Below are 20,716 nucleotides of genomic sequence, written 5' to 3' on the forward strand. Positions count from 1 at the left end.
TCCGGAACCCCCACGCCGGTCAGATCAAGAAGTGCTGACATCAGGAAGATCTTCAGCTTCGCACAAGAGGGATCCTAGGACCACAACCTTTATTCATCTGAACCAGCAGTCCCCTCATCACCGGCCAGTTACCGGCCAGCAGAAGGAGAAGGCGGACCTCCAAGCACAGAGAGCCCAGAGATTAGCCCGAACGACACACACATCGATGAACGGGATCGAACCCTAGATGGAAAATCGAGCCGCCACAGGACCACGTGCGCCGCCTCGGCCTCCGCACCGCCTCGCTGCCGTGCGCCACCGGCACCGGTCGACGGCGCCACCGCCACACGCCCTGGTCTCCACCTGCGCAGCCATGTTGTCAACCTTCCCGTGCGAAGAAGAATCGACAGCCGAGCCCTCCCACCCTTCGTCGTCGACATCCAGGCATGGCCGCTGTCGAGGAGGCGGAGGGGATCTCGGGTGGCTAGAGTTTCTGGGGGACTCCAGAGCCGCCCTCACGCGAGCGGCCCGGGAGGGTATTTTTTCTGCTCCTTAATATGAGCGGCCCCGTAACTATCTTGATGGAGTGGTGTTTCGAGGTCCTGAGTGGGTTTATCCCTGTGGCGAGTGTGGGTGTACCCACGTGGTATTGTATAGTTTTTGCTTGGTATTTCGCAAACGAACTGGACGGTCTTACTTCTTAATTAATGAATAGTGTAAAACTTTTAGCTTCGTTGTTTATAAAAAAATCTTGCTCCAGAAGTTTGTACGCGCAAAAAGTGTTCTGCACAGTGCCGCCACGACAGTGGATGCCAGTAATAACAGATGCTCGAGTCATACAAGAGCCAACCCACGTCCGAACTGTGATTCATCTGTACGAAACACTGTCTTTTCCAATGACTCCCAATTCTACACCTACACAGCAGCTGCAATTTTTTCTTGCAAGTGAAATTTCTTAGCTTATATTTTCAAGTGATGAAGGTATGTTGAATATATAGTCCTCAGATATATATATATATATATAAATATATATATATATATATATATATATATATATATATATATATATATATATATATATATAGGTAAATTAACTGGTGCTACATGGTGCCCGGGATATGATATTGTGACTGGTGCTCCATGGTGCCCGGGATATGATATTGTGAAGCATTCATCTCTCCAAAATTTTCAAGAGGAAAAACAATAAACTGCACGTACTCGTCATTCATCAACCACCTCTACGCCCAGTCGTGAATATATGCAGATCACGAAATAAGGACAACCAATGGTCACATCTTTACTCGGTCACATGTTACTTCTATAGTTCTATAGTAAGCTAAAAAGAGTACCCCAATTCAGACTGTGCAAAAATAGTCAAATAACTTGTCAAATCCTAGACGTAGGCAATGATGTACTCTACAAACTTGTCAAGTCTTAATTAGATATATACCTCGTATTTTAGACTGTAAAAATTGTCAAAAGTATGGATCTGCAACAGTGGACACCGAAGAATACAAGACTTAAAACCTCCAAAATTTGTTAGATTTTGTCATTTTTGTATGCCAAAATACAATGTGTTCAAGTTGTGATTTTACACATTGGTACAAAACATCATCACTGACATCTAAACTTTTTTCAGATTTTTTTGAGACTTTAAAATGTCCTTTCCATTTTGTTTTAAAAAGAGAGGCTACATGCTGCATGTAGCCTCTCTTTTTAAAACAAAATGGAAAGGACATTTTAAAGTCTCAAAAAAATCTGAAAAAAGTTTAGATGTCAGTGATGATGTTTTGTACCAATGTGTAAAATCACAACTTGAACACATTGTATTTTGGCATACAAAAATGACAAAATCTAACAAATTTTGGAGGTTTTAAGTCTTGTATTCTTCGGTGTCCACTGTTGCAGATCCATACTTTTGACAATTTTTACAGTCTAAAATACGAGGTATATATCTAATTAAGACTTGACAAGTTTGTAGAGTACATCATTGCCTACGTCTAGGATTTGACAAGTTATTTGACTATTTTTGCACAGTCTGAATTGGGGTACTCTTTTTTAGCTTACTATAGAACTATAGAAGTAACATGTGACCGAGTAAAGATGTGACCATTGGTTGTCCTTATTTCGTGATCTGCATATATTCACGACTGGGCGTAGAGGTGGTTGATGAATGACGAGTACGTGCAGTTTATTGTTTTTCCTCTTGAAAATTTTGGAGAGATGAATGCTTCACAATATCATATCCCGGGCACCATGGAGCACCAGTCACAATATCATATCCCGGGCACCATGTAGCACCAGTCACAATATCTCTCCAGTTAATTTTGGAGAGATGAATGCTTCACAATATCATATCCCGAGCTGCATTGGTACTTACATATCAAATTTATAAACACGACACTGGTACCTACATTTGTGAATTTGTTTATCAATAAAAACACCCCAGGTTCATAAGAAATGAAGAAATCAAAAAAAAAATTGTTGTTGTCTTCCATTGCCGCATCCATTAGAATTTAAATGATGCCATAAACATGCATTTGTGTTTTAGTACATACATAATTTGTGAGCTTCCCTCAGGTGTGTATACGCTAGGATCTGGATCAGATTTTAGCGTTACCATATCCTATAACATATTTTCTCGACGGATTCATGGCGAATCAGAGAATGATAGGTTGCAGATTCAAGTACGGATATATGAGAGTGCGGATTCGGAACAAAATACAAGTGAACAGCTGCATAAATAGACTGGCAACTAAAACGAGTTTAACAGAATGCTCATAATGTAACATGGCCTGCCAACGCGTCCTGCTCATGTGCGTCGCGGTCAACGGTCATGCCGCGGAAATGGTGGAGGGGACGTAGACTCGTAGAGGGCCTGCCGGTGAGGACCAGTGGCCGAGCGGTGGCCGTGTAAGCCAGGCGGTGGCGGAGCTGCAGCATCGTACGTTGGCGTGGCCATCCATCCCAGGAACATTAGGAGCAGTAGACGCCCGCTGCCTTTGCGGCCTACCAGGATAGTGGTTCATGCTCTGCTCTTCCCCTTGCTGCTCTTCGGTCAGCGGTGTTAAGTCTTGCTCTTCCCCTTGCTGCTGGCCTTGTATTGGATGGGAAACTAAGTAAAAAAATTGTTACAACTTGTGTGTATGAGTTGTGCTCTAGAAGTTCGTATGTGTAAACCGCCGAAATGCTGCAAAATGCAGCCCGGACGATGATGGTGCCTAGCAACAGATGCTCGAGTGGTACAAACACCGTTCCATGATCAAACGGCGTTTCATCTTTCTGAAACACCGTCTTTCCCAGTGACTCCCAATTCTACACCAACACAATACACTGTTGTCATGTGGTTGCCAAAGTTTTCTCGCATAATATTTCAAGTGATGTAGGAATGTTGGATTTATAGAGCTCAGATATATGATATCGTAAAGCATCTCTCTATCGAACTGTACAAGATTAGAATCACAACCTGTACTAGAAGCCATTCACCAACCAAGTCCACCATGTCGTGAATATGCACATCGTGAATCACTTGCCATTCAGCAAGCAACTCCACCCTATCATAAATTGCAGATCGCGAAGAAGGACAACAACTGTTGCTCATATGCTTACTAGCTTAATATTTATTTATATTAATTTTCCTCCAATTACTTGTTCCCTAATTCCCGGTGCATGATGTAAAACCAATTAATTTAGTGAATTTTCTCTTTATGATCTTCAATATAGTTGATTTCTTCCATAGCCAAGTGTCAGAGAATGTGCATCATGTCCCCCAATTTATGTTGTGATGCGTGCCTCCTTCGGGCGTGCGGCGTGTTATAAACGCGACAATTTAAATGAAGAACGAACAAACCAAACCACCCAGGAAGACACAAGATTTCACCCTAAAAACCTCTCTAATAAAGAGAGAGAAAAAATGGGCACCTAACAGCGGAACTACACATCGTGAATAGTGCTTACAAACACCGTTATTGATTTTTTTTTTTGAAATGGAAACACCGTTATTGATGCAGTGATCTGTTAGGATTGATCTCCACCGCACCAGAGCCCAACGGCTCTGGCATGACCCCTTGACCTCATCCGCGCCCTGATCGTGGGCGCCTAACCGTTGACTGGTTGGTGGGCTCCTGTCACTTGTGCTACATATAGAGTGGTGGGGCAGTGGCACGCATCACGAGGTTGCCTGGAGCTGCCACTCGCCCCACCGAGATGACCCACCGATCTGGGGTTTGCACAGTGCCGACGGGAAGCCGCCACCACTCCCTCACCCACGCATCGCCGTCATCGCCATGTCTATCCCGGCGGGTTCGTCTTCCTCCAAGTGAGAAGGTAAATGTTCACAGTACCCTCTCCTACCCGGTAACGATCTTCACCTAGTCGATCCAGCGATCTAGCACATATAACATTGGTATCAGAGCACTGTGTACTAGATGGTAGATCTTTGCTTCGGGTATAATAGATGGATAGAATGTTGCAAACCCTAACCCTGGATCGTTCAAAGATCCCCACAGAATCCGAAACCCTAACCCTAATTCTAAAAGTGTGGAGTGGGGAAAAGTGCGAACCGGCCGTTGCAGCGATGAACGCCAGCAGAGGGCGTCGTCTCTGAGCTTCTTGACGGTGGTGCGCCCACCTTCGGGTGCACGCACGCGCCGGCAAGAGGGCCAGGGAGGCGCCGCACCTCTTCAAGTCGCCGTTAATCCGTCGGGGTTTTCGGTGGGAGGTGGAAGTGAAAAGAAAGTGGAGAAGGAAATGGTGGGGGAGCCACGCCGAGCTGCGGCCTTGGAGAGCTCGCCTTCGCCGGCGCGGGCGCTCGGGTTTTCTTCCACCACCACCAGCGTGCGGGAGAGCGAGGCCAGGGGGAAATGAGTAGGCATGTCGGTGGGGACTTGATCTAAGAAAAGGACAGGGGTAGGGGCGTCGCCGTCGACCTCGCCGTTGCCGGAGCACCACCTCCCCGCCGCCAGAGAAAGAGACAGAGAGGAGGTCGTGGGGGGGGGGGGGGGGAATGGGGCTAGGGTTTTGGGTGGCCGTTCGGGCCTCCTTTTATACCGGCCGAGAAGGACGCGCGACCGTCGGATGAGATCCGACGGCCAGGTTTGACGCGCGTGAGGCGCACAGGCCAGGCAGGATGCGGGCCGCCTGGCAGGCCCTAGGCAGGCCACAGGCCACGTTTTGGGCCGCAGGAAAAAGGCGCACCTTGCGGTGCGCAACGTCTGGCGCTTCGTGGGCTGTGGGCCGCGGAGCGTTTTTGGCCTATAAACAGTTTCTCTGTTAAATCTTTTTACAGAGGTATATTTGAATTTTAGGTCAGTTTTGGGCCTATTTTTTGCATGGTTTTTTCTAACAAATTGAACCAACAAGATATTTGTTTTAGGAAATGAAAAATAACAGTAATGTCTCTCAAAAGTTGAAAATTTAATAGTTTAAAGTTAAAGTTTCCGCTGCAATAGTAAAATAAGCATTTTTTGTCAAGTTTTTTCCTGAGCAAATTGAACCAACACATATTTGTTTTAGGAAATTAAGAAGTAACAAAGATGCTTCTGAAAGTTTTAAAGTTTAATGAATTCAAAGTTTCCACTGCAAATAGTTAAAGTTGCATTTTAATTTTGAAAAAATGCTAAAGTGATAATCAAAATTTAAAAAATGATTATTGTGACAATTGTGGTTATGTTATTTTTGGACCAAAGTTATTAATGACATGATCATGTTTCGTTGCAATAAGGTGTGCATTTACCTCTATTTTCTGCCCAACGATGATATAGTTTTAATTGCACAAACAGTTGTATGTTCTAATTTTGACCAATGTTGGATTATTGCATGCAATTGTTGTTATGATCTCATGTCATTGTGGTTTAAAGGAGGGTACTACTTGATGAGATGCATCAAGGATGTTCCAACCCTCAGAGGTGACAACTACATTGAATGGAGAAAAGAAGGTCGATTTGTGCTGAGGTGAACTAGGTTCCCACAGCTGGTCAGACCAAAAGATCCAGTCAGAAATGACAAGGATGATGATGCTGCATGGCAGAATAAAAAGTGGCTAAGTGCCATTTATAAAGAATACAATTGAGAATGCTATTGTGGGCTCAATTGCAGAGTGTGCTTCCGTAGGGGAGTATCTTGAAAGAATAAAGAGCCAGTTCAGTGGTTCTTCAAAGATATGTGCGATCCAGCTGCTGTAGCAACTGGTGATAGAAAAGTACACATGGATAGGGAAGGACATGGCAAGTGTGCCATATGGTGTAATAATGCTTATGTGGGTGTTGTCTGTGTGTAATGTGAGTTAAAAAGTGTTGTCCGCGTCAGACAAAGAACAAAAATAAAATAAAAGAACTGACGAATCATCGAAATTATGGCACTGTCGCTTAGGCCATATTTCGAGGGGGAGAATAGAAAGACTCGTTAAAAATGATATTTTTCCTCCATTAGAATTCTCAGACATAGAACAGTGCATCGATTGCATTAAAGGAAAATTTGTAAAGCAAATTAAAAAGGGTGCAAATCGAAGCACAACAACACTAGAAATAATTCACACCGATATATGTGGACCATTTCCTGTGAAAAGTGTGGATGGCTATGATTCGTTCATAACATTCACGGATGATTACTCCCGATATGGTTATATATCCAATAAAAGAAAGAAATGAAGTGTTGGATAAATTCAAAATATTCAAAGCTGAAGTTGAAAATTAGCATGATAAAAGAATAAAGATAGTCAGGTATGATCGTGGAGGGGAGTACTACGGTCGCCATACTCCATATGGCCAAGTCCCTGGACCTTTTGCAAGGTTCCTACAGGAGATTGGAATAGTCACCCAGTACTCGATGCCGGGCAAACCTTAGCAGAATAGAGTAGTTGAAAGGCGCAACCGTACCCTTATGAATATGGTGTGCAATATGATGAGCTATTCCACCCTACCATTGGGATTGTTTATTGTGGCGTTAAAAACCTCTATTCACATTCTAAACAGAGTACCAAGCAAATCGGTGCCCAAAACACCAGATGAACTATGGACAGGTAGGGTGCCTTCTCTAAACCACCTGAAAGTGTGGGGGAGCCCTGATGAGGCCAAAGTATTTAATCCAAACATCGCAAAGTTAGATACCAAAACATTCAGCTGCCATTTTATTGGCTATCCTGAAAAGTCAAAAGGTTATCGTTTGTACTGTCCAGAGAAATACACAAAGTTTGTGGAAACGAGACATGCTGTCTTCTTAGAGGACGAAATGATGAGGCGGAGCATGGTAGCTCGGAAAATTGATCTTGAGGAGAAGAGGGTGCATGCACCTAATCCGATGACTCAGGAGCCATTTTTGCGCTACCATGTGCCCCTGTACCGACGATCCCTGCGATTGTGGTGCAAGCACCTGTTTTCGCTCCACCCATGACAACGATGAGTGAAAATTCGGAACATGTCCATCAGGAGCCGAACGAACCATTTGTTGAGCATGAAAGGGAGCAACAACAGCCACCTCCAGAAGCTGAGCCACAAGTTGAAGAACAGAATGCTCCAGAAATTGAGGCCCCTAGAAGGTCTACAAGAGCTAGAAAATCAGCCATTTTGACTGATTATAAAGTTTACAACACAGAAACAATTCATATGTAAGGTGATCCCACTTCATATGAAGAAGCCATGAGAAGCCCAGATTCATCAAAGTGGGTGGAGGCCATGGAAGACGAAATGAGATCGATGAGTGTCAACAATGTTTGGGACTTAGAGAATATTCCTAAAGGAGCCAAAACAGTGGGCTGCAAATGGGTCTACAAAATAAAAATATGACTCCAATGGGAATGTTGAAAAGTATAAAGCACAACTTGTGGCAAAAGGATTTACACAAAGACAAGCGATAGATTACAATGAGATATTTTCTCCGGTCTCATGTAAGGATTCCTTCAGAATCATAATGGCACTAGTTGCACATTTTGATTTAGAGTTGCATCAAATGGATGTAAAGACGGCATTTCTAAACGGGGATTTAGAAGAAAATGTCTACATGAAACAACCCAAGAATTTTATCATGGAGGGCAAGGAAGAAATGAGATGCCGCCTAAAGAAATCCATTTATAGATTAAAGCAAGCCTCTAGACAGTGGTATCTAAAGTTTAATGAAACAATTAAAAGATTTGGATTTAAAGAAAATATTGAGAATAACTGTGTTTATACAAAGTATAAAAGTGGGAGATAAATTTTCCTAATCTTGTATGTGGATGATATTCTTCTTGCGAGCAGTGATGTTAGTCTACTGCAAGAAACAAAGAAGTTCTTGTCCTCAAATTTTGATATGAAAGATCTTGGTGAAGTATCATATGTTTTGGGCATAGAAATTCACTAAGATAGGAAAAATGGAGTATTAGAAATATCACAAAAGGCTTATTTAGAAAATATTCTAAGTAAGTATAATATGCATAAGTGCAATGCCACACCTGCCCCTATAGTCAAGGGCGACAGTTTTGGGAAATTTCAAAGTCCCCAAAATCAATACGAGCTCGATCAAATGAAAGCGGTTCCATATGCTTCGGCCATTGGAAGCCTACAGTATGCACAAGTGTGCAGTCGCCCTGACTTAGATTTTATCGCCGGAGTACTCGGTAGATATCAAGAAAATTCAGGTTTTGAACACTGAAAAATGGTAAAGAAGGCATTGCGCTATGTGAAAGGCACAAAGAACTGCATGCTAACATACAGAAGATCTGATTCCCTAGAAATAAGAGGGTATTCAGATGCATATTTTGAGGGGGATAAAGATGATAGAAAATCCACATCTGGATATGTATTCACCCTCGCAGGGGGAGCTATTTCGTGGAGAAGCTCCAAACAGACGATAGTTGCATCATCCACGATGTATGCAAAATTTATAGCATGTTATGAAGCCACGGGCCAGGCATTATGGTTAAAGAAATTTATACCTGACTTGAAAGTGGTAGATTGTATTGACAAACCACTAAAGATGTACTGCGACAATGAGCCTGCAGTATTTTATGCTCACAACAACAAGTCGAGTAATTCTACGAAACCGATTGAGGTTAAGTATTATGTTGTGAAACACAAGGTCCAAGATCAAACTATAAGTCTCGAGCATATAAGGATAAAAGATATGCTTGAGGATCCGCTAACGAAAGGCTTACCACCTAGCGTGTTCAAGGAGCACGTAGCCGGCATGGGTTTAAGGGAAATTCTTACCTATCCTGGATCATAAGAGGCCCAAAAGTAAAAGAATTTATTTCAAAACAGAGAAGTGTATTGTGGCTGTCTGATTCTATCGGCAATAGAGCTATGACGATGAAACATGCCCTATGGACTGATCCAAAATGAAACGAATAAAGTGAAAGTATAAAGTTAAAAGAAAAGTTGAGATCAAGGGGAGAATGTTAGGATTGATCTCCACCGCTCTAGCACGACCCCTTGACCTCGTCCATGCCCTGATCGGGGGCGCCCAACCGTTGACTGGTTGGTGACCCCCTGTCGCCTGTGCTACATATAGAGTGGTAGGGGCAGTGGCACGCATCACGAGGTTGCCTGGAGGTGCCACTCGCCCCACCGAGATGACCCACCGACCTGGGGTTTGCACAGTGCCGACGGGAAGCCGCCACCACTCCCTCACCCACGCATCGCCGTCGTCGCCATGTCTACCCCGGCGGGTTCGTCTTCCTCCAAGTGAGAAGGTAAATGTTCACAGTACCCTCTCCTATCCGGTAACGATCTTCACCTAGTCGATCCAGCGATCTAGCACATATAACATAATCAACCTTAGCCGGCGCCGGCCAGGGCGCCCGATGTTACCAATGCTACCCACCCTATTCTGTTACTGCTACCTATATATGGAAGTGCCGCAACAACAATGTTGTCTTCCAATGCCTGAGCCCTCGGAGACACTTTGTTGTGGCAGGCGCGAAGTTGCTTCGCAGGAGACGAGGGGCTGGCTGCACTACAAATTGGAGTGGCTCTTGCTGCATTTATATATGAAAATTCAGGTAAAGAGTTTTGTTCCTCCATTATAAATAAAACATTGACTTAGTAAGCATGTTAGGATTGGTTGTACTTATTCACAATTTGCATATTACGTACAATTAAGCGTCAGTTGTCCTTATTCAATCGATGTCCTTATTCGTGATCTGGATATTCATGGCACCATACGTGGACTTGATTGCTGAATAGCTAGTGCAGGTTATGATCATCCTCTTTAAAAGCTTGTGAGAGGAGTGCCCCAGGATGTCATGGATCTAAGCTCTATAGGTTCGACATGTCTATATCATCTAGAATGTTGAGCATAAGTATAGTTATTTGGTTACCCAAGAACAACCATGCACACACATTGCAATAGTGTACATTGTGTAGGACTGGGATTCATTGGGAATATTGTGCTACAGAAAAAATAATCATGGTTTGATGAAGCTGAAGACCTAGTATGACTCGGTCTTCTGCTAGCGGACACGTTCGTGGCTCGGACTGCATGCACCAGCAATCTTGCGGGTTGCCTATACTACTTCCTTAAAAAATTGGCGTGCGCTATGCGTCGGCCGACCGATCCACGCGCGGGGATCGATCGTAGCACTGTTGTTCGTTCGCGTCATCCAACGATCCATGATTGTCCCGTCATTCTCCTGCATGCATGTCGCTTTTGCTAGTGCTGTTGCGTCAGTAGTTGCTCAGGCTAGTGCACATCGCTTGCTAGTGTTTTTTCCTGTCGCATTGCATGCAGGTCACTTCCCCCCCGCAGTAGCAGTGGCACTGTGACCGGTCGCTATTCATGTCAGTTGAAGCTACATGTTGCGTGGACGACGGTGAGTATTTTGCTTACGTAAGGACAGCCCGAGCAATAAATGTTGTCTTCACTATTACTTCTTCTCTCTCCAACATTCTCTAAAAGATGTTACAATGGCATAATTTTGTACAATATAAAAGAATACAACACGGATATTCAGTTTAGCTCATAGGAGCATTTGCTCTTGTTGTATAAATCGACATTTTGAAATGTCAAAAAAATTTAAAATAAAATTTTCCATGTACATCTACACATTTTATGTTCGTACACAAGTTTTAGAAAAAAAACTAAAAAAATTGTGGCTCATGTAAAAAATACAAATTTTGATGCTACAACACGACTACGTACAGGACTTTTTTTTTCTTTTTTACACATGCCACATAAAATGTTGTTTCTCCACGAAAACTTGTGTACCAACATAGAATTTCGCGATGTACACCAAAAAAATTATGTCAGAGTTTTTTGACATTTTTAAAATTAACTTTTAATTATTTTGTATAATGGGAGCATTTGCTCCTATGAGCTAAAACGCCACATCCAATACAACACAATATTGTTTATCTAACATAATAAAAAATAGAATGATCATTTTAGACAATAATCACCAGCCATTTGAATAAAAATAAAAATAAAAATCATGTATGCAATATCAAAGTTCGCCAAAATTTAGAATCACCTATGCAACACCAAATTCGTCAAAACACAAACTTGTAGAAAATGCAAGAAAAATCATACAACATCGAACTTTTGCTTTCTCAACAAAATTTGTGCGAGATTTTTAAATTTTGAAATCACTTACACAACACAAAAAACCTCAGGAAAATTAAACTTGTAGCAAATGGTCAGATAACATTACGTCATCTCGCGTGTGCCTTCACAACAAAATTTATACATGGTTTTTTACATTTTAAAATCACCCATATAACATTAAAAAAAACCCAGAGGAAAACAAAACTTGTAGGACACGGCCGGATAACATTTCAACATCTTGCGTATGCTTTCACAACAAAATGCATACATGAATTTTTACATTTAAAAATCACCTATACAACATCTAAAAACCGAAGAAAAGAAAAAATGTAGCAAACACACACATAGCATTCTAACATCTGGTATCTGCTATCACAACGGAATTTATACAAGTTTTTTACATTTTGAACTAACGTATACAACATCGAAAAAACTGAGGAAAATAGCAAACAGTAAGACAACATTACAACATCTCCCGTCTTCTTTCACAACAAAAATATAAACAAGTTTATTACAATTTTAACGCACAAATGCAAAATAAAAAATCCAAGAAACAAATGTTGTACCATCGTCCAGGGTGGTACATCTCCATGGAAACACGTGAGCTTCGAGGAATCGTCGATTATACGGGCGTCTCCAGTGAGGCGACCTATCCTATCCCGGCCAGTCCGAAACGGTCCGCGTGGAATGACGTACATGCAGCGCACGCTCTAGCGACGCGATCCAAACAGACATACTCCGACGGACCGACCCATCCATTCACTAAATTTGGGTCACGGATGCGTCCGACCGGACAACACGCGCGTCCTCATGCCTCCCCCCCGGGACATCCACCAGTGGAAAGTGCATCCTCCGCCTGGCCTCTCCGGGCGCTCCCAAAATTCTGTCCGCGACATTTAATTTGTCTGATAGGCCGGACATTTGTCCAATTTCTGTCCGTGACGCGACCCAAAGGAGAAAATCAGACCATTTGAGTCACGGTTTTGGATCTCCCCGCTAAAAATGCCCTAACACCGGGTCGTCAAATGTCACTCGTGTTTTGTGCACAAATTGTTTTGATACTACTACAGATTAAAATTCATATTTCTCAACAACAACAAAAAGAAAACAGATTGAAAGTCATAATGGCTAGCTAAGACTACTCATAGTGCAAGTAACTTCACTAGTAACTAAGTGTCCAACTCAACAATTTTGCATATGTTACCAGTACTACTTTGATGTTACTAATCACTGTGAAACTGGTAACATAGAGTACTAACATGTGCATGTTACTACTCTACGTTATTCTCCACTATGACTAGTCTTACACGGCTACTACACGGACTGCTAGCTAGCATGTAAATCGAGAACGAGTGGACATACATGGCTACTGGGCTATGTGCCTATGCAGGGACCACTCACATGAAGCGGCCGATGCAGGTGACGCACGGAGCCAAAGCTAGCATCCCGGGAAAGAAAACATAGGGTCTTCGTACCTACTATTTGGACTTCTCTAGTTCATCAAGATTTGAGCTAGTAGTAATAAGCTTATACTAACTCCATTCCATATTAGTTAGGCTGATTTATTGCATAGATCAGCAACAACTAATATAAAATGGATTAAATTCCTTCCTTGCATTTCATACAATCGAAGAAAGGGTGTTGAACGTGGAAGTATTTTAATCCTTTGGTTTATGCTTGGTCATTACAAAACGGAAATTATATCCCGAGGCCCTGATGTGTGACGGAAAAATCGACTTGCCATGATAATATATGTGATTGGAGCCTGGCAACTTAGGGTCCGTTTGGTAGCCTGGGCCGAATTCCTGCACCACTACATCAGGGAGAAGAACCCAACTGCGCGTTCTAGATGAGCCACATGCCAGAAACAGCCCATCGTTTGGTGGCTAGGTTTCATCATTTGGTACTCAAGTGCCACTTTGTTTGGATGCCTGCAAAAAGTGTGTCATATGTTATCAGCCAAAGCACATGCGTTTGGTTGCCATTTTTGGCACATAATTTTTGCTACTCCTCACCATATTCAAATTTGGTAGCCTTACCATCACGCAACGGTACACAACAGCACAAAGACGATCATAATCACACTGCACATATATATACACAACAACACAAAGTTTGATTTCTAGTATGTCCAGATTGTCTTCTTCCAGTAGCTTTAGTGTTTAATTTGATGCATCGGAGTATTTATTTGTCATTTCCCCCAACATTGTCGGTCCCAACTGTTGACTGATTGAATCAAATTTTGCAGAGTAAAAGATGTGATAAACCCTCTGGTAACCTCAGCTCCAAGTTCTGGGAGAAGTCTGGTCCCATTGAAAATGTCGTCTCACGCATCACCCATCACCGTGATGAGTCTCCGTGAATACACATGGGAGCCAGGAGAGGTTGGCTTCCTTGAGTTCTTCTTTCAGAGTGCACGGGTGCTGAAGACCGCAATTACTATGACGGCCAATCCAACCCACACACTGTTTTTGAAGATGTGGCTTTTAACAAAGCGAGCAAGAGTTAAAGAAACATGGCAAGTACATCCTACAAAAAGTGTTTCGTTGGGAGTACCGGTCCTGAAGGAGGTGAAGTTTTGGACTTTAAAACTGGAGCAGAATTTTCTATCCCGGACCCTTTTTGTGTATTTGAGGTTCTCACCCGTTTCTAGTTTCCACGGCAAAACGAAACGGGAATTTTTTGGTGCAAACGGGTACTACTTCCATTAGCAAACTCCAGGTAGAAATAATCCTTTCCATGGCGAACAGGTTCTGAATCCTTTCCATGGAGAACAAGTTCTGAATACAGTTTGAATATTATGAACTGTATGTACCATGGCAGATGTCGCCACTTGTTGCACAGTGTGCAGACCTGCAAATTGTACTTAATTAACTAGTACCTCACGTGTGACGTGCAGCTAATCAATCCACATTTTTCAGTCTAATAAAATGCCTCCGCTGTTTAAAGTATCTCATGCTAGTAGTTAGCGTCACTGCTGACTGAATGAGGTGCGCTGACAGACAGCGGATGAAAAGCGCCAATACTGGCCAGATCCCAGCTTGAAAATCAACCTCCAAACTGATAACTTAAATTCATGTGACGACCATGCTTTGCGGACACATTTCTCAAACGTATACATTTAAATCTATTTGTTGTCAAACATTCTGATACTGGACTGCTATTTCGGAGAAATTTATCCACAACTGTCATCAGCAAACTGATGTACTAGTATATATCTAGTATTATTGTCTAAGGTGACGAGTTTTCAAAAGAAATAGATGATCAAAGTATCACATCCTGTCAATGTGCTAAAGGAGAAGTATTTTCAAAGAGAGGGAGTACTATTTTGTTGAACGTGCGATACCCCATACTTTGCCATCAGGAACTTGTACTACGAATTGAAGACAACTATCATCTTCAACTATAGCTACATTGTTGGTTAGTCCTAACTTTTCAGAAAACTGTGCATGGCTATACAGCAGATTCGCCCACAGGTGGTGCTCACCTTCGCCCGGCAACGCCCCACGCCTCATGCTCGTCAACGGCCGCGCTGCCTGCAGTGGTGGAGAGGACATAGCGTGTCAGGACGAGGGTGAGTTGCAGCATCGGGTTAGCGTGGCCAGCTTCCCCCACGACCTACCATGACAGTGGATCGTGCTCTGTCCATCGCCCCTGAACTCTTGGCTTTCGACTTCAGCTTGGCCTTGGATTGGACGAGGAACTAGGTGAAAGTTGTCCTAACTTGTGCATGATTCGTGATCCAGAAGTTTGTGTGCGCAAACTGCAGGAATTATGCAAAACGCAGCCACGACAGCGAAAGCAAGTCATAACAGATGCTCGAGCCATACGAAGTCTAACCCGTGTTCGAACTGTGTTTTATCTCCATGAAGCACCATCTTTTCCAGTGACTTCCAATTCTACACCTACATACCGTATTCTAGCTAGCGCCACGAGGCTGCAAAGATTTTCATGCATAAGCGAGTAGTGAAATAAATTACTTAAGCTTAACTTTTCAATAAGATGAAGATGTGTTGGATAGACCTCAGATATATGATATCGTGAAACATTCATCTCTCCAACTTTCAAGAGGACAAATAATAAACTGCACTAGCCATATACTCATCAACCAACTCTACCCTGTCGTGAATACATGCAGATCACGAAATAAGGGACAACCAATGCTCACATGCATGTTTACTCAGTCATATGTCCTTCTATTGTAAGCTAAGGTGGTCAAGATTTTATTTTTTTTGCGAAAAGTACAATCATCTTATTTTTTTTCTTAAAGTCACTGTGCTTCTTAGTTTCCAGCGCATCAAAGTGTAGCTGATATCTTTTACCTACAGTAGACTGTTGAGCCTTCAAGCCTAGCCTAGTCGCGCATATGAGTAATTTGTATCATATCCTCAAAACTATGCTGTAATGCAAATATTTTATATAACGAATTTGATGACACTGGTCTCACTTGACCAATCCAAATATTCACACAATAAAGGTTTCAATAAATTTTGAGCAACCTAAAATTTGGGGGAAAGAGAGGAATAACTAAAGAGAAACTCTTAATAAAGGTGAGGAGCTTCCTTGTGATCCTAAACTGAATAGTACTAGTCGCTAACATGTGCATTCGCACGGTCCACATGGGCTGACAAGTATCTCCCAATGTTAGTCTCGCTACAAACATGATCGTTGTTGTCATAATTTGAAATTATTTGTAACATTTGACTTAAAAAATATTAGGCTAATAATAAATTAGAATGATAAACAATCGTGAGAAAACAAAATAAGCATGAAATGCCAAATATTCTTAATAAATCTTTAATTCTTATATGTATAGACTTTATGGGATCTACTCTACGTTGACCGAACTTTGTCATGGCCAATTTAAAAGGCTAGCTAAGTCAGATTATTCTATCCTAATATTTTCTAAATCATAAAATCAAATTGCCTTTTCTAATATTTTTGATATACCTCCTTTTGCAATTTGAAAATTTTCTATGGAATATTAATTTGAAATAAATGACTGAATATAACTTGAGTACAACTTGTGTTAAGATAAAAGATTGACCATACAAGAAAGATCTGAACTAATTAGGTAGGCAAGATCTGAGGAGATCTGATTGGTATCCTTAACAAGCCCATGCAGTCTGAGCTCGGTGGCTCACCGATGTTAAGACTGGATTGAAACTCGCGAAACAATGGTGATGACACCCCTTAGTGAATATTCAACAAACTGTGAGGTAGACGGTACATGAAGAACTCGTAAAGCACCGAGAGTGACCTTTTCCCGTTCAAAGTGAATGTCCAACTCAATATGTTTCGTATGACGATGCTGCACATACATGGTTAACTGAAAAATACACAACACTCACATTATTGCAGTAAACGACGGTGGCACTGTCAATAGGACGCTGCAGCTCCTGTAAAAGGCTGCGGACCCAGCATGTCTCAGCAACAACAGTAGCAACACGATATTCAGCCTTGGCACTGGATCGAAAAACAGTGGGATGCCATCGGGAGGACCAAGAAATGAGACTATCGCCCAAGAACACGCAGTAGCCCGACGTTGAGCCACGGATATCGGAACATCCAACCCAATCGGTATCTTAATAGGCAACTAAGCAGTGGGAATGGGAAGGTGTAAGACAGAGGCCATGATCAAGGGTACCTTTAAGGTACCTAAGAATGTGTTTGACTAGAAGATGGGCTCATGAGGATCATGCGTGTTAAAACAGACATGCTGTACGACATAAGAAATTTCTGGACGGGTAAGAGTGATATGTTGGATAGCGCCAACTAAGGTGCGATAGGAAAATGGGTCAGCGACATGAGGCCCAACAGAGGAGGGTAATTTGGCTTTGGTATCAATGGGTGTAGGGGATGGATTGCAGTCCGTCATGACTGCATGAGAGAGGACAACTAGAATATATTGACGTTGCCAAAGATGAAGGGTGGTAGTGGTGCAAGTGACAGAGATGCCAAGGAAATGATGAAGAGGCCCTAGGTCTTCCATGGAAAATTCGTGGCTAAATTTGAGAATGATATAATGTAGAAGAGTGTTGGATGAGGCGGTGAGGACGATGTCATCGACATATAAGAGAAGGTAGGAAGTGTCAGTAGCTCAGTGAAAAGTGAAGAGAGAAGCATCCGACTTTTACTCTAGAAAACGAATGGAGCGAGCAAACATAGCAAACCAATGAAACCATTGCACGAGTAGCTTGTTTTAAACCATAGAGGGATTTGAGAATAGGACATATATTAGTAGGGAGAGAGGGATCAACGAAACAAGAAGGTTGTTGGCTGTAGACCAGCTCGTTGAGATGGTCATGGATAAATGCATTTTTAACATCTAATTGATGAATGGGCCAAGACTGAGATAGAGCTAATGAGGACAACTGAATGGTGTCCGGCTTGACGACTGGACTAAAGGTTTCATCGCTGCGAACGCCAGGTTAATTGTTAAGTGAAGCCACACACGACCCAACGTGCTTTATGACGGGCGAGAGAAGACTATCAGGGTTATATTTGTGAAAAAATATCCATTTTCCGCTCACAATGTTAGCACCGGGATGAGGCGGAACGAGTGTCCAGGTTCCATTTGACATGAGAGCATCATATTCCTCTTGCATAGCTTGCCTCCATGAGGTGTCGTGAAGGGCAGTGAGATAGTTATGTGGGAGAGGGGATGTCATGATGGTTGTGAGATTGAGGCATTCGCAAGGAGGTGGAATCTTTCCGGTAGTGGGGCTTGTTCGATGAATGGGTGGGGTTGGTGGAGAGAGACGACTAAGGGTGTAGGCGAGGGCGGCGTAGACAAGGTAGATGTGGTGTGTGGTGGCACAACTGGATATGGGGGCACGGAAGAGTGTGGCATGGTGGCAGGGAAGGTTGTTGAGACAGGAGAAGGCGAAGGGGTAGGGTGGTCTACCGCGGCGGAGAAACGGGCTGCCGTAGGGACGTTGGTAGGCGAAAGGGCTTGGCGCTGCAGGCACGCAAAAAAGCTGTCGTGGCAGGGAGGTGCGCCGCATGTCAAAGTGGAGGGTCGAAGACGTCGACGGTGTTAGGGGGAGGTAATGATGTGGGTAATGGTGAGGTGTAGGGAAAGGTATTTTCGTCAAATGTGACATGTCGGGTTTGTAAATCTAAGCAGCGATATCCCTTGTGATGGGGAGGGTAACCAAGAGAGATGCGACATGTAGCACAGGGAGCAAGCTCGTGAGGGGAGTTGGAAGACGTGTTGGGGTAGCAAATGCAATCAAATACCCAGAGATGGTCGTAGGAAGGATGAGTACAAAATAAGTAATAGTGAGGAGTGAATTTGTTGAGTGTGATGGAGGGGCGTATCTTGATGAGATAGGCGGCGGTGTGGAGTGTCTCAGCCCAAAGGGGTGGTGGCATGTATGCTTGAATCAAAAGGGAGTGGATGACATCTTTGAGAGTGCGTATGGCGAGTTCAGCTTTGCCATTTTATTGAGACGTGTAGGGACATGAGAAGTGAAAGAGGGTTCCATGATTGGTGAAAAAGGTGTTAAGTTTTAGGTTGACGGTTTCTTTCCGATTGTTGCATTGGATGTGAAAAATGGGGAGATTGAAGTGAGTGGTGACGTAAGCGTGGAAGGCAACAAAAGTAGCAAAGATTTCTTGCGAAGGGGAAAGCTCCAAATAATGTGAGAAATCATCGACTATAATGAAGTAATAACAATAACCACTAGAGCTAGGAATCGAAGAAGTTGGCAAATCACAGTGTAAGCAAACGACCTAGTATTACAAGACTTGGAGGAATAAAACGGAAACCTAACATTTTTTCTAATTGACAAGCATGACACAAGGTGAAGCCGGCTTTATTGGTGGGTATGATCTTGGCCTGATGGAGATGGGACATGGTGTGGAGTCCATGGTGATGCCATAGGTCGGTGGAGTTAATGACGAGGTGGGCTTCAATGAAGGTGGAGGGGCGCAGTGGATTGAGGGGACCCGAGCTGTTACATATTAGAATCACTGTCCTGCTGGGAAGAGCCTTCACAGAAAACCATAAGGATCATATTCGATGGTGCAATAGTTATCAATGGTGAATTGTCGGACAGAAATCAAATTTTTGATGATGTGGGGAACTAGAAGAATATTGCGAAGGTAAAGCAGTTTGTGAGAAGATGTTAGGGTTTGGGAACAGACATGGGTTACAAGAAATTGAGCACCATTGCCTACGGTGACGAATTGAGATGAAGAGGGTTGTAGGGAGTGTAGATTACTCGGATCAGATGCCATGTGGGAGGATGCGCCGGTATCCATGTACCAATCATTGCTGGCTTACTGCATGTTGTCGAGGGCGGGGTCGATCTGCTGGCGTTGTTGGTGTGTGTGCTATCCGTAGGAAGGGGGCTGTGGCCTTCAACTATGTAGGCTTGGGCCATCATGTTAGGGCGTGGGCCGAGAATCCTAGGGGATGGCGAGCACCATGGAGCTGGAGATGGTGGCCGAGGCTGCCATGGTGCCTGTTGTTGGTGAAGATATGCGCATGTGGCGGTGTATGTCCATGGGTTGCATTGCAAGGGCGTGTCCCGGACACGTCCACAGCCCCCGCCGCAGCCACAGCTACGACCACCGCAACGATGGTTGATGAAGAAGCTGAGGCCACAACCGCCGCCGCGGTTGCCCCCAAAGTGGTCAGTCGCGTGGAAACTGGCCCCGTTGGGAAGCGGTCAGCCCCAGTGGTGGGAGCTGGGGTGTGGTCGCCCCTGGCGTTGGGCAACACGATGTTGCTGCTGGCCTATAGGGTCGCAACATTCTTGGTGTCGGTGCTCTGCAGCGTTTCCTCGAGGATGAGGGTGGAGAGCGTCAGGAGAAACGATGGGGATGGGACCTAAAAGGGAAGAAACAGATGCAGATGGGTGTAAGTGTCGTTGAGGCCGCGAAGAAGCGTCAGAACCAGGTTCTCGTCACTGACGGGCTGGCCGATGTCGGCGAGCGAGTCGGTGAGAGACTTGAGCTTCGTGCAGTAGTGGCTGATGGAGAGATCGCCTTGCGGGGTGTTGTGGAAAGTCCACCTCGAGCTGGATGGCGCGGTGCTTTTGTTATCACATAATAGGTTTTCGATGGCATCCCAGATCATGCGCGTGGTAGATCCAGGTCGCATGATGATGCCGAGGAGGACGACGGAGATGGGGCCATAGATCCAGAAGAGGATGGTGAATTCATCACGTCCCCAGTCTGAGGTGGGTGAGATGTTGGAGGGAGTGGCACCGTC

The sequence above is a fragment of the Lolium perenne genome, chromosome 2 (assembly GCF_019359855.2).
Source record: "Lolium perenne isolate Kyuss_39 chromosome 2, Kyuss_2.0, whole genome shotgun sequence".
In the NCBI taxonomy this organism is placed as follows: Eukaryota; Viridiplantae; Streptophyta; class Magnoliopsida; order Poales; family Poaceae; genus Lolium; species Lolium perenne.